Source organism: Papio anubis, chromosome 8 (assembly GCF_008728515.1).
Source record: "Papio anubis isolate 15944 chromosome 8, Panubis1.0, whole genome shotgun sequence".
Taxonomy (NCBI): Eukaryota; Metazoa; Chordata; class Mammalia; order Primates; family Cercopithecidae; genus Papio; species Papio anubis.
The window spans coordinates 96130954-96136149 of NC_044983.1; the positions used below are offsets into that span (position 1 = coordinate 96130954).

At 40.2% G+C, this 5196-nt stretch overlaps 1 long non-coding RNA gene across 1 annotated transcript; it reads left to right on the top strand.

Annotated features, from left to right (window-relative positions):
* The first annotated feature begins 1448 nt into the window (after positions 1–1448).
* LOC108587461 lies at positions 1449–2513 on the top strand. Its single transcript, XR_001906052.3, has 2 exons — positions 1449–1817; positions 2194–2513. It is a non-coding gene; the product is annotated as an uncharacterized LOC108587461 (long non-coding RNA).
* Positions 2514–5196: the final 2683 nt, after the last annotated feature.

Consider the following 5196-nt stretch of genomic DNA (forward strand, 5'->3'; position numbering starts at 1 on the left):
TGCCCTTATGGAGCTTACTTTCTAGAGAAATTGTCTAGGGCAGTTGTCTTAAATAGTGATTTTTGTTTTTATTTGTTTTTATATTCTATTTTTTCTGAAACAAAAGCCACATTCAAGTGACTATTTTTAATGCAAGAACAATTTTTTTGTCAACTCTTTCCTTTTTCTCTCTCCCCTTTCCTTTCCTTTCCTTTCCTCTTTTTTCCTCTCCTTTCCTTTCCAGACAGGATCTCACTCTATTGCCCGGGCTGGAAATGCAGTGGCACGATCTTGGCTCACTGCAGCCTCTACCTCCCAGACTCAAGTGATCCTCCCAACTCAGCCTTCTGAATAGCTGAGATTACAAGTGAGTGCCACCATGCCCAGCTAATTTTTTATGTTTTGTAGAGACAGGGTTTTGTTATGTTGCTCAGACTGGTCTCAAACTCCTGGGCTCAAGCAATCTACCCTCCTCAGCCTCCCAAAGTGTTGGGATTACAGGCATGAGCCACCATGCCCAGCCTCTTTTGTCAACTCCTAATAATGGCATATCACCAGCTTCGCTAACATGGTGAAACCCTGTCTCTAATAAAAATACAAAAATTAGCCAGGCATGGTGATTCTCGCCTGTAGTCCCACCTACTTGGGAGGCTGAGGCACGAAAATCGTTTGAACCTGGGAGGCAGAGGTTGCAGTGAGCCGAGATCACACCATTGCACTCCAGCCTGGGCAACACAACGAGACTCTATCTCCGAAGAAAAATAAATAATGGCAAATTGTAATGTACTAGTGGCATTCCTGTTGAGAACTAAATTTAACATAAAGCTTACGAAATCTACAGAAACTGATGGTGGTGCACCCTTTAGGCAACATATCTCAAATATCAGTGATTTTATCTGGGCTTTTTAAAAGAGCTGGAGTTGGGCACTGTTGCTCACACCTATAATCCCAGCACTTTGGGAGGCTGAGGTGGGTGGATTGCTTGAGCCCAGAAGTTCCAAACTGTCCTGGGCAACATAGTGAAACCCCATCTCTACAAAAAATACAAAAATTAGCCAGGTGTGGTGGTGCACACCTGTAGTCCCAGCTACTTGGGAGGCTGAAGTGGGAGGGTTGCTTGAGCTCAGGAGGTGGAGGTTGCAGTGAGCCATGATCACACCACTGCACTCCAGCCTGGGAGACGCAGTGAGACCCTGTCTCAAAATAAAAAATAAAGCCGGGCGCAGTGACTCACGCCTGTAATCCCAACACTTTGGGAGGCCAAGGTGGGTGGATCACTTGAGGTCAGTAGTTGGAGATGAGCCTGGCCATCATGGTGAAACCCCATCTCTACTAAAAATACAAAAATTAGCCGGGCACAGTGGCGGGTACCTGTAATCCCAGCTACTCAGGAGGCTGAGGCAGGAGAATTGCTTGAAACCGGAAGGCGGAGGTTGCAGTGAGCCGAGATCACGCCACTGCACTCCAGCCTGGGCAAAAGAGTGAAACTGTCTCAGAAAAAATAAAATAAAATAAAATGAAAAATAAAAAAAATGATAATAGTCACCACTTAAGGAGCCCTATTGCTTAAAACAACAGCTCATGGAGCCTAGTGAGGCCCAAATAAGGTCGGCTCACAGCCAGACACAGGTCCAGGCTCACTAGCAGTGTGCTGAGTGGTAGCACTGCCTTCTCTGGGATAGGCCATGACAGAGGTGCCAGGCAGCTCTTGTGAGTCATAAATGACCTACCTATCAGATTAAATGACAAAATCAGTTCCAGCTTTGTATTACTAATTATGGGACAGCTCCTGTAACTATGGTTCGTTGGTTTGTTTTCTCTTCTAGGAAGCCAACCAGGTATGAATAACTTCCTTCTAGTAATCTTTCTTTTGGCTCCTTCACAGGCTGAACAAGAAAATATGTTTACGCTGAATGGTGGTAATGGCCTATGTCCTGACAAGTGTGTGTCGAATGATTGTCATGACAGAATGTTGTGTGTAGGTACCTGTCCAGTGTGTCTCTGTCTTGCAAATCTATAGTTGTATTGTCTGAATGATAACCTACTGTTAATTAGAATTACCTCAGGTTACCTACATTATACCATTTCCTTGTCATGAATAATTTTGGAACATTGTTCATTTCCTTCCATATAAAAATCTATTTTTAAAAGATAATGTGAAGGTAGCCTATCTGCCATTTAACTATTGATAAGATAATTTGCATTTTTAAAAAGTCCTAGCCTCTGAAGAGGAAAATTGAGACGCTGAAAGCCATTCCCGTCTAAGAACTCAGAGGTGTCAGTTGTTTGCCTGCCAGTGCTCTCATGTGAACTAAGAGGATGGAACCGCACATTCGTGAAGTATTCAGTAAGCAAACAAAATGAAGACTTCTTGTGAGGGACAAAATCATTGGTTTGGTCATCCTTAGTGAGATACATTATAAGAGAAAAGCAAATAATTTGAACGTTATTCAGTATTTTACTGTTAGTGTTAATAATTGCATTACTATTTCATGCTTTTTTATATTGCCAAATAAAAGAAGGGATTATGCTAACTTTGTTAAGAATTTAACATTTTTATTTAGAGTGATAATTCATGTTTCATTGAATTATAAAGAAAGAGAATTACAATTATAACTTGGAAGAAGAATAAAAAATTGGAGTAGACATGCAGTAACGTAAGAACTAAGTTGAAAATATTAATACAAACTAATAACATTTAATAGAATATGTCTTTTCTAACTTTGTTCAATGAAATTGTCAAGGAGCAATATTACACCACCAACGTGAGCCTGATCATATGCACTCCTGCTGGCTAAATTTTAAGGTCTAAAACCATTTTTCACTTAAAAGAACCAACATACCTCAGAAAAATGGCTGATTCCATGTCTGGGTCTAGGGAAGCACAGGTGAGTCTTGGAACCTTTTGTTTGGGCCAGAAAGCAAGTACTTTCTGAAAGTAATGGTGTTGGGGCCTGGTATGGTGGCTCACGCCTGTAATCCCAGCATTTTACAGCACGCCTGTAATCCCAATCCCAGGCTGAGGCAGGAGGATCATTTGAGGTCAGGAGTTCGAGTTCAGACTAGCCAACATGGCAAAACACTGTCCTACTAAAAATACAAAAATTAGCCAGTTGTGATGGTGTGTGCCTGTAGTCCCAGCTACTCAGGAAGCTGAGGTGGGAGGATCACTTGAACCCAGGAAGTGGAGATTGCAGTGAGCCAAGATCATGCCACTGCACTCCAGCCTGGGTGACAGAGCGAGACTCCATCTCAAATAAATAAATAAATAAATATAAAAATAAAAATAACAGTGTTGAAAATAATGGAAGAATACGGAAGCCAGTTTAATGGGACACCCATTGACTAAATTCTGTTAAACTGTGTATCAAAAGGAAAATGATGGCTATAGTTAGTTGAAATGCTTTAAGTAGGGAGGTGATGAATTCATAATGATAGCAAAAATGAGAAAAGTCGATGAATTGTACTAAAGAAATTGAATATAATCAATCTCATTATTTACCCTGTTATCATGTTAGTACTACTGACTCATTTATTGAATCAGTGCAGAATACCAAATTCAGTAAATAACAAGTATGTTAGTTTTAAGTTTACATTGAGAAAAATAGTTCTTTAACTCTTAGGCCATAACTACCTGTGTCTACTAGTGCAAACTGCTTTTTTGTAGTGATGAAATTATTTGTGTATGTAGGCACCTTCCCAGGGTATCCCTGGCTGCCTTTGAAATTGAGTACTGAGGGTTTTGATTACACCTCAAAATGTCATTTTAGTGAATCATCTCAGGAAAATTGGTGTTGGAATATATTCGAATTTGTTTCAGTTAACTAAGTTTTGTTTTATTTATGTATTTATTCTGAGATGGAGTCTCGCTCTGTCATGCAGGCTGGAGTGCAGTGACTCACTGTAACCCTTACCTCCTGGGTTCAAGTGATTCTCCTGCCTCAGGCTCCTGAGTAGCTGGAATTACAGGTGCATGCCACCACACCTGGCTAATTTTTGTACTTTCAGAAGAGACTAGGTTTCACTATGTTGGCCAGGCTGGTCTGGAACTCCTGACCTCAGTTGATCCACCTGCCTCAGCCTCTCAAAGTGCTGGGATTACAGGTGTGAGCCACTGTGCTCAGCCTGTCAAATAAATTTTAAGAGGTAGTTTGTAACCCTGGTGGCATTTTGTTTAAGTATATAGCAGGCTGTTCAATAGAACTTTCCATGATGATGAAAATATTGTATATCTGGGCTGACCAATATGGTAGCCATTAGTCACATGTAGCTAATGGTTACTGAACACTGAAATGTGGCTACTGTGACCAAGAAACTGAATTTTTAGTTTAATTTCATTTAATTTAGATTTAAAGTAAAATAGACACATGTGGCTAATGACTAATGTATTGGACAGTATACATCTAGATTTTAAGCCACTTTTAATTTTTTTTAGAGACAGGATCTCACTCTGTTGTCCAGGCTGGAGTGCAGTGGTGTGATAATAGCTCACTGCAGCCTCGAACTCCTGGCTCCAGCAATCCTCCCACCTCAGCCTCCCAAGTAGCTGGGACTACAGGCTTGTGCCACGATGCCCAGCTAATTTTAAAATTGATTTGTAGAGATAGGAGGTCTTGCTATGTTGCCCAGGCTACTCTAGAACACTTGGCCTCAAGAGATGCCCCTAAAGCTCTGGGATTATATGCCTGAGCCACTGCACTGTTCTATTAAACTTCCTTCAAATTAGACGGTTTTTCCTCAGTGTGGCCTCCTGAGGAAAAAAACAAAAGAAAAAGAAAACATAAAAACAAAAAAATAGATGGTTTACCCAGTGATGCAAATTTCTTCTCATCAATTCTGGAACATTGTCCATTTTCTTTCAGATAAGGATCTATACTGAAAAAATTTAAAATTTAAATTTTTTGTTTGAATAGGTAAATTCATACTGTTTCAAAACACTAAAACAACAGAAAGATGTATAGTAAGAATTCTCTCCCATCCTATCCCTCAGCAACCCAGGTCTCTTCAGCACAGGTGTGACCGATGTTACCAGTTTCTTATATATCCCAGAGATACTTTATGCATTTACAAGTAATGTTAGCACATCATTGTTATCCACAGGGCATTTTTAATTTCTCTTAACATATTTTAAGGGTTACTTTATATCAGTTCATCAACTGTCTCCTTCCTATGACTGTGTAGTCTTAAGAATCTGTTTTAAAAGATACCTGAAGGTGG